Below are 27,857 nucleotides of genomic sequence, written 5' to 3' on the forward strand. Positions count from 1 at the left end.
CTGTCCCTCCCCTGTTCGTGCTCTGTCTCTCTCTCTCTCTCAAAAATAAACAAACATTAAAAAAAAAAATTTAATACTTAAAAAATTAATAAATAAATAAAATGGATTTTCTTCCTCCCATCCATCTGCCCTTCCTACCATGTTTTCTTAAAAGAGAATTGTAGGTATTTAATAGAAGTGGAATGTCGCCCTTGTCCTGGGCCGTTCTTCTGACAAGGAAAGACAATGCAAGCAGTGAGCTGATGTGGCAGCACAGGAAGTCAAATGTGGAAATGGGTGCAGGCTCTGTGAAGAGTGGACACAGGTCAGCACTTGGGAAACACACTAGTCCTTCAGTTCTTAGCAGTCAGATCCTCAGAGCCATGAGCAAAGGTCTGCACTTATCTTGTTTAAGGAACTCAACGTGCGAAGCACAGGAAGCAAGCCTTCACCCCGATCATCTAGGGCAGGAAGCCCATGTGAGAACAATACTCTGGCTTCAGATATCAAGACTCCAAAAGGGAGACAATGATCCGTCCCGAGGACTTAATGTGTCATATGGATTAAGGAATGGGATGTTTAATATGCTTCGTTAAAAAACGAAGCAAGAAATTCTTAATTTATTTAAAATCAGCTCTGTTGTATCCCCCAGAAAGGACTTTTTTCATCTCACTATAATGGCATAATTGGTGTAGCTGTATTGGCTGGGAAAGGAGAGAGAAAACTAACTTCTGAATTCATTCCACCGTGATCACTTCTGGCATAAATTATCTCTTCCTAATAAGTGGTCAGTTAAAGTTCAGCTCCCGGGCAGAACTATTCCCCACCTCCCTCTGATCCTTCTCATGGTGGATAAGGGTACAGGGAGGCTGACAGTCCTCATGGTGACGAGGGAAGGGGTGGCTGGTCTGGGTAGTGTCCTCGTCTGCTGGCCATGGGGTGCCATAGCATTAATGACACAAGTTACTGCTGGTCCCACCAAGCCACTGCTCATCAGCGTCCCTGCTCAGTAACCCCTTATTCTGGTCGAGCTGAACAGGTGGACATCTCAGCTTCTCCATGTCTACTCAAGGTAACTCCTAGTTCCCACGCATGAGCTACGGGTGGGGAACGGAGAACCCTATCTATCTTGGGGCCATTGGCCTAGACAGCTCCCCAGCCAAACTTGTGCACTCACTCATGGGCCACATTGGACATGGCTGACGGCAGGCCTCTCCCAGGGACTTGAAGCCTCTCCTCACTGTTCCTGTGTGTCAGTAGGCCCTCCCCATCACCACCCCCACACACCCCACACGCATACACACAATTTCACACCTATCTGGACCTTTCTACAACACCCTACCACATCCCCTGCTATGATTCTCAGGCTTCATCTGGAGAAAAGAGAGAACATGAATCCCTGTTCCTTAACTTTCCCTCTCTCCCCCAACCTTGAATGAGCTTCACAAGGTGAAGAGTTCCTGCAGAAATTTGCAAAGTGGAGAAGGCTTGAGCAAATAAGGACATATTCTTCCTAGACCTTTTCTTTCCTTTACTCAACGCCTCCTGACACATGGTTATAGATTCTCATTAAATCCCTCCCCCCCCCCACCCCACCCCCACCCCCGCCACCCTGTCCTTCCCTGGCTCACACTCTCTCTCTCTCTCTCTCTCTCAAAAATAAGTAAAAATAAAAACGTTAAAAAAATAAATAAAAATAAAATAAAATACTAAATTAGGCGCACCTGGCTGGCTCAGTCAGTGGAGTATCGTGACCCTTCAAGGTTGTGAGTTTGAGCCCCACATTGGGTGTAGAGATTAGTTAAAAATAAAATCTTAAAAATAAACAAAATAAAATAAAATAAAATACTAAATTATCTTGGAGCATGGAGAATTAACTTCAAGTGCTTAAAATATTTATAAATCTTGAATGAATTTCTGTTAAACTTACCTCCACTTTACAATTTAACATGTACTCTGAAAAGCAAAGCCCTTGAGAGCAATAAACTCTTTTAACCTTTCATCCCTTGAGAGGAGACAGACATAAAATACATTTTCAGTAATAATGTAAGAATATGGAGGGAAAAAATTGTAAATGGGTTTTTACTTACTGGGAGGGACATTCTCTGGGGGCAATGGTAGGAAAACCCCCAGCTTCATTCCTGCATGTTCCCCCAGAAACAGGGGATGGTCTTTCAAGAAGTTGTCAGAACAGAAAAAGGACAGCATTCATTATTCTACACATTTCTTAAAATCAGGCTGGCTTTTTTTTTTTTTTTTTAATCAGGCTAGCTTATTAAAAAGAGAAGGGAGGCAAGGGGATTTCCTAGCATTTTTGTGCAAATACAGTGGAATCGGTCACACTTTGATTTTTGTTGAATTATTAATATTTTATAATTGATTAATCATGGAATTATTCATTGGCCATTTGAAGATTGACTGAATATTAGGCAGCCCTTTCACAAGGTGAAAGAGATTGTACTGACATAGAAAACATGTCCAAAATATCCAGTGAAGGCCACAGGAAGCTAGATTATGTATTGCATGGCATTGACTCGGGGCACCCAGCCAGCCCAACTAAAACCAGCTGACGATCTATATGATAGTCTCTCAAGTACCCCCGGACACCTCCAAAGCTAGCAGCCTCGGTAGGGGCTGGGACAAGAGCCAGGGGGCCCTCAGCAAGGTGGCTGCACACTCAGACCCTGCCTTTATTTATTTTTTAAGATTTTATTTTTTAGTAACCTCTACACCCAACGTGGGGCTTGAACTCACAACCCCATGATCAAGAGTCACGTGCTTTTCCAAATGAGCCAGCCAACCACCCCGCAGACCCCGTCTTGAAGAGATGAGATACTGGTCCTCTGGAGACCTCAAGCAATCTTGGGCAAATCTTCAAGCTGGCGAGCTCCCTCTGACGTGTAGGAGGGGCTTTTAGAACAGTTTGTGACCACAGTGGACTCCAATGACAGAGGGGGCCAGGTGACATCAGGCTGTCACATGTAAAAATTATACACAGCAAAAGACCCGAAGTAAATGTGGCCAAACACAACACCACCCCTCAGCCATCCATTCGAACATTTACCGAATGCTGAAGTGCTGAGGCGAACAAGACAGAGAAGGTCTGGGTGCCCATAGAGTGCAGGGGACAGGGACAGAGACTGGCCAGCCCATCTCATGAACAAGATAACACATGTATGACTGCAGCATAATGAGGGCTCTGAAGGAAAGGAGTGGGATACTAAAAGACAGTACAGCAGCGAGACCACTTTAGACTCAGGGGCCAAGGCGGGGCTCCTGAAGAAGAGATCATCTGTCTGAGATCTGAAGGATAAGTGGGAGCCAGAGGAGGACAGAGCTCCAGACAGAGGTCCCGAGACTTGATGTGCTGGAGAAAACAGAGGAAGGAGATGGCTGGAGCGTTGCGAGGCTTCAGGGGGAGGCGCGGGGAGGCCATGAAGGGCCTTGAAGGTGAGATAAAGAATAGGAAGAATGGAAGGCATTGAAAGATCTTGACTAGAAGAGGTAAGTCTTCCTGTTTATGTTCCGTGAAGATCCTTCGGGCTTCCTGCATTGTAGACTGGAGGCAAGGGGGAGTGGAAGCAAGGAGACCAATGACAGAGGACAGGGACTTCAGCCAGGGCAGGGGAGCAGAGGTGGATCTCGGAGGCAAAACCAATAGGACTTGAGGATGGGTCGGATGTGGGGTTCGTGGGCAGTCATCCTTGCCATGCCTCTGACTTGAGCGAATGCCCAGTGGAACCATTTACTGAGGTGAGGAAAGCCGTGGGGGAGCGGGGTAAGGGTACCGTTGTGAACACTCATTTATTCAACATATCAACTGAGCACCTACTGTGCCCCAAACATGTTAAATCGGAGATGCTTATGAGGATCTAGGGGTGATGATGACACACAACAGACTAGAAGGATTGGCAGATGCCTCGAAATTGTTAAGGATCAGAGCCTAACTAGTTTCCTACAAGTGAACAGTCTGGTTGTTTCCCATCTGTTATTATTGCAAATGGTGCTATAGTGAAGAAAGCGATACACCCTTCATTTCCCACGTGTGCAAATACCTGAGGGGTGAACCGCTAACAGTGGGATCACTGACTCAGGGAAGACTACGCATTTGTAATTCTAAAGACTTTGATGGATTTTTTTCCAACTTGCTCCCCATGGGATTTGTACGAATTACTATCCTATAAACAATGCATGATGGAGGCCATTTTCCCATCACCTCAGCAATAAAAGTAGGTTATTACACCCTCAGATTTTTGCCGATCTGATAGGTAACATGTTTCATAGTGCAAACCAAAGATGCAAATCTCAAAATGTTTTAGATTTGGAAAGGCTAGATGTCTGATTTACCATATTGACAGAATAAGGGGGTATACAAACACTAAGTAACAAACGCTAAGAAAGCGTTCACTAAAATTCAATATCCACTCGTAACAAAAAAAAAAAACTCTTAACAAAGAAGGAAGGGAAGGGGATGTTCTTAATGTTACTAAAAGCTAGCTACCAAAATATCTATAAATAACGGCTTACTGTGGGTGAAATCTTAGAAACATTTTCATCTGAATCAGATACCCCAGGAAGGATGCTCTCACTACCACTATCCACACCGTGCTTGAAATCCTAACCAGTCAAACAAAACACCGTGAAACTCTACAAACTGTTGGAACTGAAAAGAAAGTTCAACAAGATTTCTGGACACAAGATCAATATTCCAAAATCAGAACCATTTGTAAAGATGAGGAAGATTGAATCAGAAATGTAAAATGAAAGAATCCATTCAAGCTGGACACAACACCACAGGACACCTACAAGTAGAAGGATATCTGATTAAAGAAATGCAAGAACTTTATGAAAAAATTTGCAAATCTTTTTTTGAGGGCTGCAGAAGAAACAGTTAGTACAAGCAGGCTGAATATGTGCTAATAAATTGAACGCTAGTCCGATAAAGATCAAATTTTCATGTCATTGACAAGACGATTTCATACTTCTTACGGACCTATAAAAGACTGAGATGAGCCAAGACTATTTTGAATAAGCATTGGGCCTTGTTCTACAAGATGGAGACACTTATCATAAGCTGTACTAATTAAGACAAGAGAGCGTTGCCGTGGAAATAGAACCAACAGATCAAGGGGACAGAACAGAGAGCTTAGAAACAGACCCACGTAGGTAGAGTAACATGGTTCATGACCAAGGTGCCATTTTTATTTTTACCGGAAAATGGAAAAAGGGAGACGAAACGAAAGCAGACCAATAACCCCAACGAGAATAATCATCGCGAACACATGTTAGGAGATACCAGCCAGGCACTTGTTCAAAGGCTTTATGTGTGTAACTCACAGAATCCTCACCCCCTCACAGTAGGTCTCGCGGTAGCAAAGATACAGAGAAGTCAGAAAACCAACCCCAGGACACAGAACTAGCAACTGGATCCCCAGGATCCCAACCAAGGTGAGCTAGTCCGTGTTCCTAACCTTGACACTCCGTGGCTTCTAACACAGCGGACGTGAAGGGAAAGAAGAGAAATCATAAACACAACGATGTCATAGAACAAAAGATGCCATGAAATTACAAGGCAAAAGACCTGTGCCATGACAGAAGAAAAATACAGGAACACAATGAAAGGGCAACGTTTTCATAATCAGAATGTTAAAGGAAAAAAAAAAAAAACAAAAACAGACGATAATTTTTTTTAAATATGAAAACAGGCACAAAACAGGAAAAAGAGGACACTTTAAAAGCCACTAATTCTATACACACGTGGGGCTGGAGGACTCAAGAAAATGACAGCGAGGAAACATAATAGATGCCCATTCCAATTGACCTCCCTCCAAAAAAAGGAGTGACAAGGGACTCCCAGAAGCACGAAGGGACAGGAAATCGGGGAACAGGGTCTGGGCTGGAGTTCAAGGCGCACCAGTGAGGAATGCACGGGGGCGCTTTGCGGAAGAGATGTTTCTGGAATAAAACCCGGGCGGGGGGCAGAGGCCTCACTGCAGACCAGGGCTTCGCTCAGCTACCGCAGCCTTCCAAAGCTCCTCCGCTCTGGAAAACAGTTATCACTGCAGTGCTTAGCCATTCCACCCTTGGCACCTTCCTCACAGACCTTCAACGGTTCCTAAAGCCTTGCTCATTGTCTCAGGCCGAGGGTTATGCTTTCCTCTGAGTGTCGATTTGCGCGCTAAAAGGCAATGCCTTCCGAGTGGATTAGTCCGCAATAGCAAAAATACATGCAGAAAGTAAACTTGGGTTGTAACCACTGCGTGCTGTGTCTCTAAGGAGGCCTTTATCCGTTTGGCCTCATTTATCCATGTGTCTATCTCCTTGGCAAACAAGATGTCTACAAATCGGTAGAAGGAATGTTGAGCGGTGGATTCTTGAACTGGGAAACCGGTTCCCGGTAATGGAAAATTTCATCTAAATATTTCTTTTGATTCAGGGTGCTTTTCCGCAGAGAGCATCATCTTGCCAAACTCCGACACTGACTTGGGGATCTGCTGACGCTATAAAAATAACAGCATAGAAGTGCCTCGATTATCTTGGGGTTGACCACCCATCTGGGGAGACAGAGCAAAGCCCGCGTTGCTTTGCTCTGTGCCAGGGGACAAGGACAAAGGACAGTGACCCCAGGACCATCCTACTCACACACCACTATCTCGTACACTTGCGCAGAGCCCTTTCTGACGACAAACGCTACCTGACTCCAGCTGTTCTAGGAAAAGGAACAAGTGTGACCCAAGTTTGATATCCTCAGCACATAGATAATATATTTAGCAAATGTTTTGGGGGTAAAATCCTTGCTTATTATAGCAGAGCCACAGAAATGTGTAAGTAGTACAGTAGTTTTCTGAATGTAATTTTAATAACATGACATTCTTTCTTCTAGAAAGTATGCAATACATTGCTTTAACTTATGGGTATGTGAACTTTACACTAGAATTTTATATAGATCAATAAATCCACAATTTTCTATAACTGGGGGGGAGGGGGGTGGTGGGAAGGAGGGTCCAGGAGAAAGAACCAAAGGCATGAGTTTGTCTCCTCATGTATCCACTTCCCTACTCAACAGAGTCTTTCCCCAGTCACAAGGCAAACGCCTTGCTTCTTAGTTAATATGTCACACAAGACTCCTCATAATTTGGTCTTTGCCCACCTTTTCCCTGTACAGAGAACCCATCTTCCAGACTTGCATTATCTTCTAGAGAAACTTAAATGTTAATTTGGCCTGTGGTCACAGCAAGGGGGTAAAAGGAAGAACCTGGATTACCTGATCAGCTGATTTATTGTTCCACTGACCACTCGGGGAAGGTGAGAGCTGTGAAGCTGCCTTGGGTTCTCCAAGGGCATCAGTTTCAGGGAGACAGAGAAAAGAACCAGCCAGAGAGAAGCTGAAACAAGCACCGGGCTGTCGACTACCCTTTACCTAAATTTTGTGTCCAAGGACACAGTGTGAGTCACCCAACAGCAGCTACGCTGGTAGACTTCCTCAGATGGAGGAAATGCCACTTATCTTGGTTCCATTTTGCAATTTATTTCCTTCCATCTTTATATTTACTTATTACGTTGAAATCACTCATCTAACCAAAGAAGCAGGAAGGGGAGTCAAGGATGAGTCCAAGGTGTGTAGTTCAAGGAACTGGCTGAGCAGCAGAAGCATCTACCAGAAGAGAAGTTTTAGGGGAAGAGGCTGACTCATGAGTTGAGTTTTAGGTGCACTTGAGTTGGGGTGTTTGAAGGGCATCTAGGCTGAGATGTCAAGTGAGCATTTCAAAGAAGATGGAATTTAAGTTGTGGGAGTATAGGGAACAACTGAAGCCCTGGGATGGGATTGCCCTGATATCAGACTGTGGAGTGAGGAGAGGGTGGGGTGTGCCAGGGTGTTTCCAGGCAGGCAGAAGAGAGGTGATCGGCAGAGGGTAAAGAGAAGAATTGGGGGTGGGGGAGGTAAACTGGGCTGTGTGGTATTGTGGGAGCCAAAGGGAAGGAGGGTTTCCAAAGAGTGAGTGGACACCTTGGTGGAATGATTCTGAGAGGTGGTGTAGTAGGAGGACCAGAAAAAGTGCATTGAATTAAGTGATACAGAGGTAACTGGTGACTTTGACAAGAACTGTTTCCATGGCGTGGTTGAGACAGAAGGTAGATTAGAGGATTTGTGGAGAGAATCGGGGCTGAAGGCACGGAGAGACGCTGTAGGCAACTCAGGCCAGAGATCTGAGAATGAAGGGCAGGAGAGCAGTGGTAGGGAGAGGAAGATGTAGTTTCCAGACTTTGGGAAAGCGGAGGGGTGACTGGTCAATTTGTTGATTTGTGGGGGTGGGTTTTGTTGTTGTTATAATGAGACAGATAAGAGCAGCATGAGTGCTGATGGGAAGGGACTAAGAGAGGAAGAGACTGAAATCAAACAAGAGAGAAAGTAATTAGTGTCCTTGAGGAAACCCCGAGGAGACGGGAGGGCAGAGCACACACGCAGGAGGCAAGAGGGAAAGCAGTTGGCTGTATGAAGTTCCCACCGAATGGATTCCATTTTTCCAGTGAAATGGGAGGCAAGAGAAGCTGAGAATGAGACGGTTGGAGATTTGAGAAGAATAACATGCGTTTAAAAGAGATTTTGTAGGGGCACCTGGGTGGCTCAGTTGGTTGAACGTCCGACTCTTGACTTTGGCTCAGGTCACGATCCCAGGGTGTTGGGATTGAGCCCCGCTGTGGGCTAGACGCTGAGCATGGAGCCTGCTTGGGATTCTCTCTCTCTCCCCCTCTTTAAATAAATAAATGAGATTCTGTAGACATTTGAAGGTCAGGCTGCCAGGTAGTTTAGATGGCCTGGGTGGGGTCACAGACTATTCATGTGTAGCGATAGAGGTAGCCTTCTGCCTCACTGTGTTTTTCCCCAGTTGTTCTCAGTAGCCAGGGCGCAGACAGGGCAAAGACACATGGTTCATCTAAGGACGGGATTTGCCAGAGAATTTGCAGGAAAATCATTGACATGATGGATTCCAGAATCTACCAGGAATAGGAAGAAAATAGACAGAAAGGGGCAACTGAGGAATAGATACATAGAGGGACGGGGAGACGGAAGGGAAAGTCAACTCAAAGCACCTGGCCGAAGAACAGTGGTCGTGGGGAACGTAACAGAGCAGGTTGAAAGAAAGGAAGGCTGTAAATGAAATGCTAGATGTTGGCACCATTTGATTCGGAAATGGAGTCGTTTCGAGTATTGTTGAGTGCCGTAGCATGCGATGGACAGATGAGGCAGACTGGGTAACTGACTGGAGTAGTGAGTAGTTCATTCACAGGAACATTGAAGTCATGTGGGCTGATGGATGGAGTCGGAGCAGAGAGGGATGGGGAGGCTGACCACAGACACATCGGTGGAGGAGGCGTGACCCGAGGCCAAGTGAAGACGGGCGCAGGGAAGGGAGCACAAGCTTCCAGGTGGGGAAGACCAGCTAGGGAGTGAAGGAGTAGTGGTCTGAAAGTGGCAAGGAGGAGGACGCGGGCTCACTCAACTCTGGAGCCACTTGGAGCATACATGTCCCCCATTTGATTGGCTGACAGATGAAGCCTTGTTATCAGAGGACTGTCCCGGTTCAGTTAAGACAAAGAAATAGAAGGAATCCCCCGAGTAGGGTTTAAAGACAGGGGAAGGAAGTCTCTTTTTCACAGAATGGCTCCTCCCCCATGCATAGGACATGAGTTTGCCAAAAGTGGACAAATGGTGGCCAGGGTCATGGTCCCTTTGCTGTAGAGAAGTGTTTTTGTTCTTTTTTTTTTTTTTTTCATATTTGTATGTCCCCAAATCCAGGATACCGTGAAACACCTGCAATAGTTTCTTTTTTTTTTTTTTTTGAAGCATTCAACTCTTATGGAAAGTTTGATTGCTCAGTCTTTTGCTGATCCTGCTTTGACGTTCTGAATACTAGGCATCATTATACAATAATTTAGATGCAGACCCAAAAGAGTGTAAGAAATTCATTTTGTACCTGTGTTTTCATCCGTACACCTCTGGCGATTAGATCTCTGTTATGAGCTTGTCTTGGTATCATTTGCTCCTTTTTTCCCCTGAAAGTGAAGCAATAGAATGCATTCTGGTTAATTTGGTGTTTTGGTTATTGAAGTTGTCATAAATCCAAACGCGCTATACGCAGAGCTTCACTCTCACCGCCCTAAGAAGGATTATGATGTTCAATTTAGATGTGAACTGTCAGTTGGGGGCCAGGGAGAGGACAGCATTACAAAATGGCAGGCAAACTTTTTAAAGACCGTCTTACCATTATAGAGGAAAAGTGCTATATGTCCAGTTAATTCACTGTCATTAAGGAAAAACTCTTCAGTCACTTCTCCTAGTAAATCTGGAGCTTTACGACAAATCTGGTGTTTTGCTTATAGCACTAATGAATGAATCAGTTTATCAGTTTTGTTTGCCCATGCAGTATGGAGATTTGTGACCATCCATAACCATCTGTGCCCTTCTTTCTTAATATATATCAAATCCTGGAAGTGTCGTTTGAACAAAGGGGTCTTATAGTTCCAAAAAATAACCTGCAAAAGAAACCTGTAATTCCCATTAGGTGTTCTTTTAAGGCTCCTGGACCCAATCCCAATGTTGTGGGGGGAGGGGTGTCCTCCCACCATGCACACAACACCAAGCAATTCTTGGACGTCAGCAGGGTGTCGGGGAATTCAAGTCAGTTCTGACGCTACTGGGAAACAGCATCAGATTCCACAGGGTAAGGGTTCTGTCCCACAAGGCTGTCTCTCACCCCCCCCCATTTCAGACTCCAGACCCGTGGCAAACCCCAGGATGTTACCTGTGCTTCTACAAAGTGGCTACAGCTTGGAGGTTTTAACAACCTCTTTGGTAAGTTCCATTAATTTGCTAGAGTGACTCACAGAACCCAGGGAAACAGTTATTACATTTCAACAGCCAAGTGAAGAGATACAGAGGACAAGGTTTGGGGGAAAGGGGCGGAGCTTTCCTGCCCTCTCCAGGCACTTTGCTGTCCCCACATCTCCAAGCATTCACCAACTGGGAAGCTCTCCAAGCCTTTGGGGTTTTAGAGAGGTTTCGTTATACAGTCAAGGTTGACTAAGTCACTGGCCATTGGTCAACTCCCTTTAGCGGCTCTCTCCCCAAGGTCGGGGAGTAGGACTGAGAGTTCCATCCCTCTAATCACCTGGTTGGTTCTCATGGCAACCAGGCCCGTCCTTAGGGTACCTAAGGGCTTTCCCAACTCACCTCATTAACATAACAAAAGACACCTTTATTGCCCTTATCCTAGGAAATTCCAAACGTTTTAGGAGCTTCGAGTCAGAAACTGTAGATAAAAACCAAATACACAACAGAAATTTATTTTGGCCATTTGAACGACCAAATGTATATTTCTTGTAAATCACAATATCACAGTTGTCTTGGTTGATAATTTGTCTTAGTTGACAGCTAATCATTGTAATAATGATGGAATTGACAATTCTGTGTCACTAACTGTAAAAACTATCGTAAGATTGCTCCGTCAAATCAGATGATCATGTTCCTTTTAAATTTAAATTAAGTTAAAAAAAATTTGTTATTTTTACATTTATTTATTTATTTTTGAGAGACAGAGAACAAGTGGGGGATGGGCAGAGACAGAAGGAGACACAGAATCCAAAGCAGGCTCCAGGCTCTGAGCTATCAGCACAGAGCCCAGACAGCCCGACGCAGGGATCGAACTCACAAACCGTGAGATCATACCTGAGCTGAAGTCGGACGCTCAACCGACTGAGCCACCCAGGTGCCCCAATTTAAATTAAGTTTTAAAAAGTACATTGCAAAGGGGTGCCTGGGTGACTCAGTCGGTTGAGCGTCTGGCTTTGGCTCAGGTCATGATCTCATGGCTCATGAGTTCAAGCCCCGAGCTGGGCTCTGTGCTGATGGCTGGGAGCCTGGAGCCTGCTTCGGATTCTGTGTCTCCCTCTCTCTGAGTCCCTCCCATGCTTGCACTCCCCCTCTCTCTCTCTCTTAAAAATAAATAAACATTAAAAAAAATTTTTAAGTGCATTGCAAAAATAAACTATTGAGACTACACTAAAATGAAAACCTTTTCACAGGGAAGGAAACCATGAACAAAATGAAAAGCCAACATACCGAAAGGGAGAAGATATTTGCAAATGACATACCTAATGAAAATGAGATTTCAAGATACAGCAAGTGAGCCGAGATAAAGGATCTCTTTAAAAAAAAAAAAAAAATAGGGCAGGGATGCAGGTACCTACCTAACTCAGTTGGCAGAGCATTCAACTATTGATCTTGGGGTTATAAATTTGAACCCCAAGTTGGCTGTAGACATTACTTAAAAATATAAACCTTTAAAATGAAATAAAATAGGGCCAGGAGGCCATAAGGGAGAAGGAATTTATGCACGTTCTCCTGAAGGAACTGTGAACTCTTCACCAGCTACAAGCCCTAGGGCTGGACTCCTTCCTCACCAAGACACCAGAATCTTCACCATTCTTCAACTCCCAAAGGAGCCAGTGAGATTTGACACGTCTCAATCCCTCATTTGCATATTAACCCAACCAATCCCAGTTCACCTCGCTCCAATCCCTGTTTTGCATAACAGACCTGACTGAGAACTGCACTTGTGACCTTTTGCCTTTATAACCCTGTCCCCTCTTAGTCTTTCTCTGAACATAATTCAGGTTTCTATCTGAATCTGTGTTTCCCTTATTACAATTCTACTTGCTAGGATACGTGCCTCTTAAATTTTCAGTGAATTCTTATTTGGTCAACACCCATGAGGGGTTAATATCTTAAATACAAAGAGAACTTATGCAGCTCAACACCCCACCCCCCAAAAAAGAGGAATAATCCAATTTAAAAATGGGTAGAGGACCTGAATAAGCATTTTCCCAAAGAAAACATACAGGTGGCCAACAAGACGCATGAAAAGATGCTCAACATCTCTACTCACCAGGGAGATGCAAATCAAAATTGCAATGAGATACCACCTCACACCTGTCAGAATGGCGAGTATCAAAAAGACAAGAACAGGTGTTGGTGAGCGTGTGGAGAAAAGGGAACCTTCCTGCACTGTTTTGGGACTGCAAATTGGTGCAACCACCATGGAAAACAGTATGGAGTTTCCTCAAAAAGTTAAAAATAGAAGTACCATACGACCCAGTAATTCCACTAGGGGTTATTTGCCCAAAGAAAATGAAAACACTAATTTGAAAAGGTATATGCACCCCACATTTATTGCAGCATTATTTATAATAGCCAACATATGGAAGTAACCCCAGCGTCCCTTGATAGATGAATGAATAAGGATGTGGTACGTACATACCCGTGCAATGGAATATGACTCAGCTATAAAAAAGAATGAGATCTTGTCATTTGTGACAACATGGATGGACCTAGAGGGTATTATGCTGAGTGAAATGAGTCAGACAGAGGACGACAAATACTAGATGATTTTACATCTAAATGTGGAATCTAAAAAATCAAAACAAATGAAGAGATACTCTCCCTTAAAGAATATTTCAAATGAGTACATGTAGAAGCAATGAGGGAAATAGAAAATCATCATTAGAATACCTGGGGGCGCACAGGACTTCTCTATGAGTATGTCTTTCATATACAAACCAACCAATCGAGAGCCTACCCTTGTCAATTACCCTCTTTATCAAGGTCCCGCAGATTAAGCCAGCATTCCTGTCCTAAACACCCCAAGGCCAGGAACCAGACAAATCAGAAGAGCCCTTCTCAACAGGCCTTCCCAGAACCCACTGAAATTATTCAAACTAGCTCATCCTGAATTTACCTAGCCTGTTTACACTGCCTTACCCAGTCCTCCCTCCAAAACACACAGTAAAGCTCTTGCCCATGCTTTCCCCTCATTCCCTCTGGCTTCTGATCACCCTGGTGCTTCCTCATGTGGCCCTGCATGGTCAGGCATATGCCCTCCTTTTGGTAACTGTGAGTAACAATCTTAATGGCAATCATCTTCTGGTCTGCTGCCCTCCTCAAGCCTAAATAAAAACAAAATCCTGAGTACACTTTTAAACAGACTGGTCTTTTACTCACCCAGAGCACAGCTAATACCTCCAAGTTTTTACCTGTACATCAGGGGTAACAGGGTTACAGAAATCAGAGAGGCCTGCACAGCCAAAAAGAGGTCACTTTTGGAGCCTACACAATGGAACCTAATCCTAGGGTCCCAGCCCAGCCCAGCCCAGCAGACTTCTATATTGTGGAAAGAAACTCAATTCCCATCCATAAGACTCTTCTGGCCTTCCAAGGCTTCCATGTACTGGCCCCCAATTCTTTTGGCTAAGTGAGAGAAGGAGGACCTCATTTTTCAACCCAGGATGGCTCATTATGGGAACACATAATCCTCTAAGTAAAAATCATTTTTTCAAACTCCAGGGTGACTTCCAGATAAGACAATCAAAACAGCTAATGCTACATTTTCCCAAAAGCTGAGTTCCTCCATAGTAAATAGTTGTATGTCCAGAATTCTAAATTTCTTTTTTTTTTATTTTTTTAATTTTTTCTTAAAAAAAAAATTTTTTTTAATGTTTATTTATTTTTGAGACAGAGAGAGAGAGAGCATGAACAGGGGAGGGTCAGAGAAAGAGGGAGACACAGAATCAGAAACAGGCTCCAGGCTCTGAGCTGTCAGCACAGAGCCCGACACGAAGCTCGAACCCACGGACCGCGAGATCATGACCTGAGCCAAAGTCGGATGCTCAACTGACTGAGCCACCCAGGAGCCCCCAGAACTCTAAATTTCTAATCTAATTCCATATTAGGAAAGAAAATATCTATATACCTTATCCAGGGAACAGTCCTGTTAAAGCCATAATACATTTACTTGACTACAAAGATCCTATAAGAAGTTAACAACTGCTTTACATTTATATTATGATGACTTCAGCATTTTCTCTAGGGGGAAAAAAATGGATGCTTTCTATTTGGAAATCTTAAGAATCTATTTAAATAACTTTCCCAAAAGAGAGGAAGTCTGTTAAGAAGTTAGTCTCCACCTTCAGAATGATAAAACTGTCAGTCACCTCCAAACAGAGGTTTTCTCGCAAATAGAATGAAATTTCTTTCTTTTCTAGCACCCTGCCAATGTGCTAAAGGTCACCAGCAGGCCTGGAGTGGCTATCCAAGACCACTTTTTGTGAACTGTATGTTTTCAGTGGATGCTTAGAAAGGAACAATCACATTCACGAAATGAACACTCATAAAGCAGTAGACATGAACCAGCACATGCAAAGAATCTACGTTAAAAACTTCACTATATACCTACCAAGTTCATGTACATATTGTGGCAATTGTTATTTTTAACAAAAGGGCAGCACTTACACACTTTTGATGAATACTTGAGAATTATCTGTAAAAGCTCTAGATTTTAGATTTTGTGTGTGTGTGTTTTCTTGTAAGATTTTAGGTACTCCTTTAAATTTTTTTTAATGTTTATTTATTTCTGAGAGAGAGAAAGACAGAGGTGAGCAGGGGAGGGGCTGAGAGAGAGGGAGACACAGAATCCGAAGCAGGTTCGAGACTATGAGCTGTCAGCACAGAGCCCAAAGCCAGGCTTGAACTCATGAACTGTGAGATAATGACCTGAGCCAAAGTCAAACACTTAACCGACTGAGCCACCTAGGCGCCCCTAAGAACTCATTTAAAATTCTAGTTACCATTAGCAAACCCAGACCCCAAGTTAGAAGTCTGTACAATCAGATTCAAGGATAAATTTGGAGACATACAGTCTGAAATGCAAGCATATTCCTTACAAAACTGCCTAATCTGGACCTAATCATGTGAAGACATCAGATCAAACCTATACTGAGGGACATTTAACCAAAGAAAAGGCCTATACTCTTTAAATTTCTCTATACTCTTTAAATTTCTAAATTTCTCAAGGTCATGAACGAGAATGACTGTCTCAGGTGCTCTTCCAGACTAAAGGACACTATAGACACATGGCAAGTAAAGTCATGCATGATCTGGAACTGAAACCTGGGACAATTGACAAAATCTACGTGTCTGTGGATTAGATAACAGTATTTTCTCAATGTTGGTTTTCAGTTTTGATCGTGTCTGGAAATTCATCTCAAACGGCTTAGAAAAAAATACATATAGTGTCTATAGAGAAAAAGGAGAGAGACTGACAAAGAAAATGTGGTAAAATGTCAACATTTGGGTGATCTGAGTACACCTGGAATTTTTGTACGGTTTGCAGTTTTTCTGCAAATCTGAAACAATTTCTTAAAGCAGACTCAACACTCAACATGGGGCTCGAACTCACAACCCCAAGATCAAGAGTTGCACGCTCTACCAACTGAGCCACCCGGGCGCCCCCGAAACAATTTTTAAAATCCACTCACGAAGGCATTCTCCCACTAATCCAAATAAACATAAAATAGCATAGCTATACATATAACAGTGATCTGTTTTTTTCCTTCCTGTTTGATTTCACAAAGCAGTAAAAATGATTTTCCCTATTTTTCACCTGTACTCTAGCCAAGTTAATTGTTTTATTCCCATGACACATAATCTTTTCTTTCCTTGCTCTACCCCCCACACACTGGAAAACTCTGAGATTCTAAGAGATTCTGCACAAGATTGAGCTTGAACATCTTTCCATTTAAGGTTGTTAGTCTACAGGGAGCAAAATTCTAACAAGATTTGGGCTTTCTTGTTCCATAAGTATCCCCCATACATAAGCCCAGCTGCATGAAGGAAGACTTTTTCCTAGATAAGAAGAAAACAACTCATTTTCAAATCGTGACAAATGATAAACGCATACATAGAAAAAGAAGCTAATGGCTCCATTAATCTAGTTCCAGGAACATCAAGCTTTAAACCTGAAAGAATCTGAGTTAGGGTTTGGAACCTCTTCCCCAGGCTCAGACAATTCCCATTCCAGGAGGGCCCTCTGCTCACATTAGAATAACCTTGGTGTCCTCTGCTCTTGTTTTCTCCACCATCTTATGTTCTCCCGATCTTGACTGCTATTACGCCAAACTGCCCCTGGAATATAATGAAATGGCCCATACCAAAATGTGCACTTGCCACTTGAACATGAAGTACAACCTGAAGATGAAAAACTATGGAATTCCCTTACCTTCAAGTAGCAGTTGTGTGAAAGAGGCTCCACCGGATCGGGTCCCTGTGGGGGGGGTTGAGGCTACCTCAATGCATGCAGAATATATAGGGAGAGATTATATATCCGGGTTTTTCATTACACAAGGTATTTTTGATGGGTTCTCAGCCAAGATCCACTTAAAAACAAAAGCCACACAAAGACTACAAAAAGGCCACACAAGGTTTAAACAAAAGGCTAAAGAAAGACCAAACAAAAGCCAAAGAAAGTTTAAACAAAGAGTGAAACAAAGACAAAACAAAGGCCAAACAAAGACAAAAACAAAGACAAAAACAAAGGGCAAAGGAAAATCTAAACAAAAGCTAAGCTGAGCTACAGCCATACTATACACACACACAAACCCACACATATGCGCACCCCACATCCACACTATATCTCCACATACACTCGAATATTTCAGTCCCCCACCTTCTTCATCCCACATAATCAACACTCCATGTCAAAGCCCTCACCAAGGCTCACGCCATACCAACTCCATGGCACATCAAACCACATGCCAGGTCCAACCAAACCAAACATCATCTCCGAACCACACACCCTTTGGTGTGTGATTTGGAATCAGAGACATGCATAGAGGAGAACATGAGAAGACATGGGGAGAAGATAGTCAACTACAAGCCACAGAGAGGGATCTGGAACAGATCTTCTCTCACAGGCCTCGGAAGAAACCAACCCTGCTGACACCTTGACCTCAGACTTCAAGCCTGAGGACAGCGAGGCAATACATTTGTGACTTATGCCACCCGGTTTGTGGTACTTTGTTACACCAGCCCTAGCAAACTAATATGCCACAGTCCCCGTAAGTACTATTTTAGTTAATTTTCATATTTATCAAAATAATACGCCACCTCACTCCGCTCCACAACCCCACTTACCAGAGGCAACCACATTGCCACATTTAACTTTTTTTTTTAGCCATTTTTTCTAGATTTATATCCACATTGCTAAATAATTCCACAAACAGCCATTTATATACTTATTATTTATTGTAGGCTTTTGACTTCTTAATGAGGGTTTCATTTTCTTACTCTCTACTCTTTGCTCTCTCTTCTCCTTCACCCACTGAATGTAGTCTTGTCAGTCAGTATATCTATTCCTATAAACATTTCCTACGAGGGTGTCTGGGTGGCTCAGTGGGTTAAGCGTCTGACTTCGGCTCAGGTCGTGATCTCACGGTTCTTGAGTTTAAGCCCCGTCAGGCTCTGTGATGACCACTTGGAGCCTGGAGCCTGCTTTGGACTCTGTGTCTCCCTCTTTCTGCCCCTCCCCTGCTTGTGCTCTCTCTCTCTCTCTCTCTCAAAAATAAATAAATATTTAAAAATAAATAGATAGATAGATAGATGATAGATATTATTTCCTACAGAACTTGTAATCAACTCTATTATTTCCTTCCTCTTTACAACTTCATTTTTTTTTTGGAGTTAATAATTATCCTGTTTTTGCTTTCATTTATTTATTTTAATTTGCTTAGTTTTTTATTTATGTATCATTCATTTTTTTCCAAATATTCCAGCAGATCTCTCAAATATCTATCAATAATTTTCTCAAGCATTCCTATCCATCAAATAATCATTTCCATCTATTGTCTTCTGTGATTGTCTATTCTCTAATTGTTCTGTTTTTAGACTGGATGCTCTCAAAGCCAGTGCAGGGCGGGGACTCCCTTTCATTGCTTTCCTGTAATAGATCACCAGTGCCCCGGATCCCATGTCATTCTCATTTTTGCTTTGCCCCCTCATTTTCCTGAAGCACAACCTCTAGTATCTTCCTTAGAAAGGATATATATGTATATACAATAAAACCATGGTTTGCAAGCAAAATCCATTCTGGAAATATGCTTGTAATCCAAAGCACTTGTATATCAAAGTGAATTTCAGGAACCATTGGCTCAGTTGTGATCACGTGACATTCAGTGTCACCTACTACTCATATTGCAAGACATCGCTCGTTTATTAAGTTAAAATTTATTAGAAATGTTTGCTCATCTTGTGGAAAACTCACAGAACAAGTTACGTGCAATCCAAGGTTTTACCACACATGTAAAATGAATCTTTTTGAGTGCTCGAATACCTGAAAACTGCTCTATTCTATTCTCACACTTGGTTGCTTGTTTGGGTATAGAATTCTGTGTTGAAAATTAGAGTTCTGGGGCACATGGGTGGATCAGTCATTCGAATATCTGACTCTTGATTTTGGCAGTCATGATACAAGAATCATGGGATTGAGCCCCGCATCAGGCTCTGTACTGAGCCTGGAGCCTGGTTAAGATTCTCTCTCTTTCTCCCTCTCCCCCTCCCATGCTCTCACTCTCTCTCTCTAAAATCAAATTTTAAAAAATTCTTTTTAATTTTAAATTAAATTAAATTAAAAGGGGCACCAGTTGATTAAAGGTCTGACTTCAGCTCAGGTTATGATCTCATGGTTTGTGGGTTCAAGCACTGACAGCTCAGAGCCTGGAGCCTGCTTTGGATTCTGTGCCTCCCTCTCTCTCTGCCCCTCCCTGCTCCTTCTCTGTCTCTCTCTCTCTTTCAAAAATAAATAAGCAGTAAAAAAAAAAAATTAAAATTAAAAAACAGAAAACTAGAGTTCCTCAGAATTGTGACTGTTATTGTTTTTCTGTGTTTTTTTCCTACAGGGCAACTTATTGTTGAAAAGTTCTAGGCCTTTCAGATTCCCATTCTTTTTGTGATTTTTTTAAAAATGTTTTTTTTTTTTTTTTTTGAGAGAGAGAGAGAGTACGAGCAGGGGAAGGGAAGAGAGAGACGGAGACACAGAATCCGAAGCAGGCTCCGGGCTCTGAGCTGTCAGCAGCGAGCCTGATGCGGGGCTCAAACCCACGAACCGTGAGATCATGACCTGAGCCGAAGTCGAAGACTTAACTGACTGAGTCACCCAGGCGCCCCTCCTTTTGTGATTTTTAACAAATGTCTGGAAATGTTCAAGGTCTTATTTTCACCCTAATTGTCCTGAAACCTCCCCCCCCCCCCATTCCTTCAACGTGAGTGTTTTCTCATCCCCACTTGGTAGGTCATTTTCCCCTGGAAATTTGTAACGCTCTATTCTTTAATTTTTATGTAGTTTTTATTCATTATCCCTGTCCACTTTCTTTCTTCTGCCTGAAAACTTTTATTGGTTGGCTCTTGAAAAGTAATGATAGAAAACTAAATGGATCCTCCAAAGTGTTCCTCATTCCTCTCTTTCCTAGCTTTCAGTTCTTTGACTTTTGGTTCCACCTTTCATGAAGTTTTCTTATTTTATTCATTGTATACCATTGTATATTTTCTTTCGGCGATCAGATTTTTCAATTCTTTCTTGTTTGCTGACGTTCCCTCTTTCAAAGCACATCGTCTTTTCTCTAAGCCCCAGGAAGATAGTAACTATACTATGTGGGATTTGTTCATTACTTTTGTTTTGTTTGCTTCTTTGTTGGCTTTGTTCCTTAAATTGAATTAGCGAGCTTATTCCAGATTCCTTCATCCTTCTGTTGTTTTCATCTCTCCTCTTCCTGTTGAAAGCTCCCTCCTTTGTCTGCTGACCTTCACTGCCTCTTTCTGTCCGTTAGGCATTCAGGGGGTGACTGGATGCCCCAAGTACCAGCACAGGGCTTGTTGACGAGTGGTCCAATGGGCAGCCACTCTGGCCTTTGTGTGCGCAGATTTGAAAACCTAAGTAGCTGGAAGATTTTCCCCTAGGGTCATTCAGTTCGTTCAGGGAGGAGCAATGCGTTCTCCAGCCTGGAAGGAGTAGGGATGGTAGGGGAATTTGAATATCTTGCTACTGAGTCTGTGATCAGGAGAGGCTAGGGACTGCACGACTCTGCGGATGTGTCCCCTTTGCAAGCCCTGCCCATCACCTCTGCTCTCCACAGATGCTGAGTCTGGAAATTTCTCCATAATAAACTTCCAGTGACCGGAGCAAGTTGGTGCAGTGAACCTGGAAATCCATTCAGGATGTTGGCTTTCATGACTGGCACTTCCCATGTGGACACTCCCAGCATCCTAGCACATACATTTGTCCTGCTTTTTCTGCCATCGCCACTGAAAGCAGTTAAAACTTTTTAAGCGTATTTATTTATTTTAGGGGAGACTGGGTGGCTCAGTCGGTTCAACATCTGACCGGCTTAAGTCATGATCTCACAGTTCGTGAGTTCGAGCCCCACATCGGGCTCTGTGCTGACAGCTGAGAGCCTGGAGCCTGCTTCGGATTCTGTGTCTCCCTCTCTCTCTCTCTCTCTCTGCCCTTTCTCCACTCGTGTGCTGTCTGTCTTTCTCTCTCTCAAAAATAAATAAACATTAAGCTTATTTATTTATTTTGAGAGAGGGAGTGCTCCTGTGCATGCAAATGGGGGAGGGGCAGAGAGAGAGGGAGAGAGAGAATCCCAAGCAGGCTCCGTGCTGTCAGCACACAGTTCCACGTGGGGCTCGATCCCCTGAACCGTGAGATTGTGGACCTGAGCTGAAATCAACAGTCGGACGCCCAACCAACTGAACCACCCAGACACCCTTTGAGAGCACTTACATTGGAATCTCCTCCACTCTGCCAGGTCAGTTACTTTCCTCCACCAAGTCTGTACGTCCCCAAAATGGGTTCTAATCACTCACCTTTTGGTGTCTCCCTTTCTTGGGGGGCTAAAACTTTTAAAAAATTCTCTACTGCCCCTCTGGAATAAAATATTTTTTTAATTCTTCACTTTTTAAAAGGATACTTTTTACTACCATAATTTTGATAATTTTTTGGAAGAGAGAGGAAATAAAATAAGCATGTGGAGTTAACCTGGCACTTTTCTACAATACATTTTTTTTTTTTAATTTTATTTTTAAGCAATCTCCACACCCAGTGTGGGGCTCGAACCCGCAATCCCAAGATCAAGAGCTTCATGCTCCACCAACTGAGCCAGACAGGCGCCCCTAACCTGCCACTTTTAAGCAACAAATGCAGTAATTGTTTTAACTGAGATATAATTTACATACCATGGAATTCACAATTCTGTGATGTAAAATTCAGAGATTTTTAGTATGTCCACAAGGGTGTGGAGGCATCACCACTACCTAATTCTATAAAATTTTCATCACTCTAAAAACAAACCCCAACTTATTAGCACTCAGACATAATACTATTTTATATCAGCACATAGAGAGTCAAGCATTCAATAGGTTAGAGAGTATGGCAAATATTTTGTTAGAGGGATTACTGACAATGAGTATAAAATGAGTGACTCATCTACAGGAGAAAATTACTCTAGGAAAGTCATCGGTGAGATAAAGACATCCCCATGTTTCACCTAAAAACTGAAATGTACGAAATGTACATAAAGTCGTATCCACCGTTAAATAAGCCCTTCTCCCTATCAAATTATGTATCAAAATATGTGTTGTAAAAGTTGCTTTTTGATTAAAAGGATAAAAGACAAGCGAGAGATTTTCAGATTCCTAACAAGAATGCTATTTTTTCCTGTAGAATATGGGGGAGGGGGAAGGGAGTTTTATAAATAACTGTAAGAGCATTTAATTATTACAAGACAAATAATTGGTTGATTACATCTGAGAGAAACAAAAGTCAATGGTTTCTAGTCTGCCCTTCAATCCTCGCTTTCAGAGCAAACCTGTCTCCTCCAAGACTTTGACCTTGGTCTTGTAGATCTTGGACTACACAGAGCCCAACTTTCGATGGTAAACAGAGGATTATGATACCAACTGAGCCGCCAGCCGCTCAGACAAAGCCTCTGTGTGTTCCCAGGCTCCACACCCAATCCCTCTCTCCCTCTGCACTAAGCCAGGGGCCAGTCACAATTGTGTTCTGGCCAGTGGGGACCTGCAATCATGTACATTGTGTTCCCTAATTGAGGGTCTGGTTTTGTCCAAGTTGCTGTGTTAAAACCCGGTCTGCGGCAGACATGCCTTTGCTACTCAGCTTCCTGGGCCCTGTGCGTGGATTTAGTCCTTGTAATATTACCGCTAGAGCGGGAAAAGGTGGACAGAGGGTAGCAAGATGCAAGGCTTCTAGCAAAAGGAGAGACTCAGGATATGAATGTGTCGGTGTGATGCGTTAAAGAAAACCGGAGCCTATCAGTAGGGTTAAAGATAGATTTTATTCAGGAACTATTGCAATAGGGGGAAAGAGACTTTGATATAAACCTGGGTTCAATCCCAAATACAATAGGGACAGTGGGGATTTATAGCCAAGGAGCAGGTTGGAGGAACTGGTGGGTAGAAAATTACCAAGAGGCGAAAGAAGAAAGAAAGAAAGAAAGAAAGAAAGAAAGAAAGAAAGAAAGAAAGAGAAAGAAAGAAGGAAAGAAAGAAGGAAAGAAGGAGAGAAAGAAAGAAAGAAAGAAAGAAAGAAAGAAAGAGAAAGAAAGGGACGCCCCGATGTCTCAGTTGTTTAAGCATCCAACTCGATTTTGGCTCAGATCATGATCTCACAGTCGCAGAGATGGGTACCCAGAGATGGGGTACTTCTGGCTGAAGCAGCTTGACAGTGTCCTTGCTGCAGGTGAGCCAGGGAGATCAGGCATCCACCTGGAGGTGGTGGGGGTGAGGAATTTGGTCAGAGATGGGCTGGGGGATTCTCGATAAACTGACTTAGCCAGATTCTTGTTCAAATTGGTCAAGGCAAAGACAGACTTGGAAGTCCCAAGGTCGAGGCCTAATTGGAAAGAGGCACCAAAGGAGCCTGACTGAGGTTAGTCAAGAAGGGTATCTGTCACATGTCAGCAGGCTGCAGTGAGGGACCCCTGATTCTAGTTAGTGATGTCAGTTATCTAGAGACAGGAAATACACACAGTGAGATGCGACCCGACCTTAATGGGAATAATCTTATTAAAAAAAAAAAAAAAAAAAGAACTGTCTTTGTTTTTAATTTTAGGCTTGCCAAACAGCCAAGAATGTACCATTTTGTTACCTGGTAGTTTGTTGAGAAAGTGCCTTGAGAAAATCACAGTTGCCATGTAATCTGCTTCAAAAATAAAAGTGCCTATCACACTGCCCACACTGTATTATTATAGAATAATACCTCTGGCTTCTCTAACTTATTGCCCCTTGACACACTAAAAATCTGGCTTCTGATCCTGTAAATCTAAAGTCTACATTAAGTGTAGACAGCACACACGTGACTGACAACAGACGATCTTTAACACAGTCTTTACTGCAGTTTGCATCTAAAGTTCCAAGTGACCCTCCTCCTCTTCTCTTGACTCCAAGTTTGGTTTCTGGGCAAGTGCAGCCTCATTGGAGGAAAATCTACATCCGGTTCCACGGAGCCCGCGCTGCGCCCTCTCATGGGGCACAAGAACCCTGAGATCATGACAGGAGCCAGAGTTGGCTCTTAACCGACTGAGCCACCCAGGCCCCTCCTGTAAACGAATTATTTTAAATTTGGGTTGTGTTTTTGTTCAAAATCCATCATAACTCTGCTCAATAGTCGATGAATGGAGCACCAAACGACTTCAGTGTTTGAAGCTTTAGCAAATCACAATTATCATTAAACCTGAGGAACTTGGTAATCAGTTCCCACCCTGCCCAGCACCTCTCTGTTGAGACCTGCCTCCAGAGTCCCCAGTGGATGGATCGCCCACTTGGCCACAGCACTTGCCTGCCCAGTGATGTCCCCAGTTTCCCTTCCCCACTCTGCTAAGTGCCCAGGCTTCCTGAGATGGCCCCCCACCCCAGTAAATTACTTGTACTAGATTCCTTGCCCCTAGGTCTACTTCAGGGGGATCCCAACCTAAGTACAGACCGCAGGATGGTCTTCCCATGAGCCTTGACCTTTATTCCTTCATAAAATATGGAGCCTCATCAAACCTGGAAGGTGTATCTGCCTTGTAAGGGAACGCATTCCCCACCTGGACCAACTGAGCCCTAGGTCATCCTAAACTTTTGGCACGATTCAGCCAAGTGTTTGCTTCTGTTTGCTGCTAAGGCAGATGCCACGACAGTCCTTGGTCCTACAACCAGTTCCTGCTCCAACAGGTGCATTAGCAGCTTCTGAGACTGGGGCCTCTCCATATGAAGGTGCTACCCACCACTCAGTTTTAGATTGTTATTAGCTTCTAGATATACTCTTTTTTAAAATAATACGAACACGGGGCACCTGGGTGGCTCAGTCCGTTAAGCTCTGACTCTTGATTTCGGCTCAGGTCATGATCTCATGGTCTGTGGGATTGAGTCCTGCGTTGGGCTCTGCACTGACGGTGTGGAGCCTGCTTGGGATTCTCTCACTCCCTCTCTCTCTCTGCCCCTCCCCTGCTCGCTTACTCTCTCAAAGTAAATAAACCTTAAAAAACCTTTTTTTAAAAATAAGATAATATGAACCGATTATGGATATAGGATATGTTAAATTCTATAAATGTGCAACACTGGTTACTAAAGGAAAACCACTTTATGCTTGAACATTCGGACACTGCAGATAGACACATATCCAACCGTAGTGACCCGCAGCAAAGCCATGAAGTCCACACTCATGAGGCTATAGACTTGGTCTCGTGGAACCAGTGACTGGAAGAAATAAATACTGAAGGGCAGGGCACCCAGGCATGCAAATAAGGAACGTGTAGTGTCTCTCAACATCTGCAGTGTCTTTGTTAGTCGCACAAAGTGTGGTTTTACACTCTAAGGACAAATGCCCTCAGTCTTTGTACAGATTTGACCATAGTGGGTCACAATCAGAGTTATTTTATAACATGAGATTCTAATCTCTCTGCAAATAATTTAACGTTTTGAATATGACTTACTTGCAGCGACTGGTTTAGAAGAAAAGAAAAACAACAAGGCCCCAAACCAAGATTCCATGAAAACTTTGGTTGAACACGATCTTTATTTCAGGAAACATGCCGAGGAGATGGTATTTTACGGTCAGTGTTTTCATTTATTCATTTAAATATTTAATATTGATTTGGTTTTTTGCTCAGTAGATTTCAGTGAATCACAGTGTTCGGCATGATAACTTGGTAACTTGTTTTTATTATGAAGAATTTTTTTAAATATACACAAAATTCAGGGAGAATTCTGTATTTGTTTTTACCTACTTCCAGTAACAGTATTTTCCTTTCTTGTTTCATTTACCCCCCATTTTCACTCCCCCCCCCCCAGGCCCACACACACTATTTTGGTGGGGAAAGAGGGAAAGGATCAGAAGTTTAAACATCAAATTCTAGGGTCGCCAAGTGGCTCAGTCTGTTAAGTGTCCTCAGGTCATGATCTCGCGGTTTGTGAGTTCGAGCCCTGAATCAGGCTCTGTGCTGACAGCTCAGAGCCTGGAGCCTGCTTCAAATTCTGTCTCCTTCTCTCTCTGCCCCTCCCATGCTCATGCTCTGTCTCTCAATAATAAACGTTAAAAAAAAATTTTTTTTTTTAAGTCAAATTCTAGGGGCACCTGGGTGGTTCAGTCGGTTAAGCGGCTGACTCTTGGCTTCCACTCAGATCATGAGCTCATGGTCTGTGAGATCGAGCCCCAGGTCAGACTGTGCTAACAGTGGGGAGCCTGCTTGGGATTCTCTCTCTCTCCCTCTCACTCTGCCCCTCCCTCCCTCATGCTGTCTCTGTCTCTCTCAAAATAAACAAACACACAAAAAAGATATGGTTAAAGAGAGAGCACATAAAAACAAAGTTTCTCCTATCTTTTTTAAGTTTTTCTTTTTATTTTTTTTTAATAACCTCCACACGCATCGTGAGGCTCAAACTCACACAGCAGATCAAGAGTCACATGCTTTTCTGAGACAACAGGGCACCCTTCTTATCTCCAATCTATTTTTTTAATGCTTATTTATTTTTGAGAGAGAGAGCGCACAAGCTGGGGAGGGGCAGAGAGAGAGAGAGAGGGAGAGAGAGAATCCCAAGCAGGCTCTTAACTGTCAGCACTGAGCCAGATGTGGGGCTTGATTTCACAAACCACAAGATCTTGAGCTGAAATCAAGAGTCAGACGCATAAGTGACTGAGCCACCCAGGCACCCCTCTAATCTTTTTTTTAAAATTTTATTTATTTACTCTCTCTCTCAAAATTAGACACTAAAAAAATTTTTTAAGGTTGGGGGGAGGTAAAAATTGGGTAAAAATAGGGATATTATAAAATAGACTATCCTACTTATGTGTTTCTCACATCAGACACGATGGTTGGAAGCAAAAATAACACCATTGGGTGTTCTCAATGTATATAGTGGGAATACTTAAGACAATTACATTTTAAAAGTGAGAAGCAAAGGGTCGTAAATGGAAGTAAGGTTTCTGCACTTGGCTAATTGAGAAGTTACGTATGTATATTGTCACATCTAGAGCAACTACCGAACAAATTTTGACGAAATGATATACTAAAGCACGATATAGATCAGGGTGGAATTCTGCAAATGTTACGAGGAGCCCAAGAGAAGGCCAGAAAAGAGCAACAGAAGAACAAGGGGGCCGGAGATACACTGAAAACAAACAAAAAATCCTCAGTCTCACATTAATCAAATGGCTCTCAAGAGGCTAGATCGTGACTCTATCTCAAGGTTCTGTGTTTTCGTTTTTCATTTTCGGATAAGAGTAATAATAATTGTGAGGAAAACACGCTGCTGTAATAAGCCAGTCACAAAAAAGACAAATAGTGTATGGTACCATCGCGAGGTCCCAAGACCCTCTGTCCAGTAACAGGAAGGTGATTTTTATATTTCTGGAACTTTGATCACTGGAAGGCAGGACAAAGCAAGCTTTCTAAAATTGCCTTAAAAAATTTTTTTTTAATGTTTATTTATTTTG

General features: G+C 43.0%; 1 protein-coding gene and 1 long non-coding RNA gene across 2 annotated transcripts in view; one reads left to right on the top strand and one right to left on the bottom strand.

Moving 5' to 3' along the window:
* The window catches only part of LOC122229899 (myelin associated oligodendrocyte basic protein), a 63,755-nt gene that overhangs the window by 31,150 nt on the left and 4,748 nt on the right, over positions 1-27,857 (bottom strand). The window contains exon 2 of the mRNA XM_042955458.1: positions 9,957-10,035. The gene's annotated coding sequence lies outside the window, so the exon portion shown is untranslated. The remainder of the gene's footprint in view (positions 1-9,956; positions 10,036-27,857) is intronic.
* On the top strand, positions 5,145-25,971 carry LOC122229900. Its single transcript, XR_006207176.1, has 3 exons — positions 5,145-5,427; positions 10,752-10,834; positions 25,864-25,971. It is a non-coding gene; the product is annotated as an uncharacterized LOC122229900 (long non-coding RNA).

This window comes from Panthera leo, chromosome C2 (genome assembly GCF_018350215.1).
Source record: "Panthera leo isolate Ple1 chromosome C2, P.leo_Ple1_pat1.1, whole genome shotgun sequence".
Lineage (NCBI taxonomy): Eukaryota > Metazoa > Chordata > Mammalia > Carnivora > Felidae > Panthera > Panthera leo.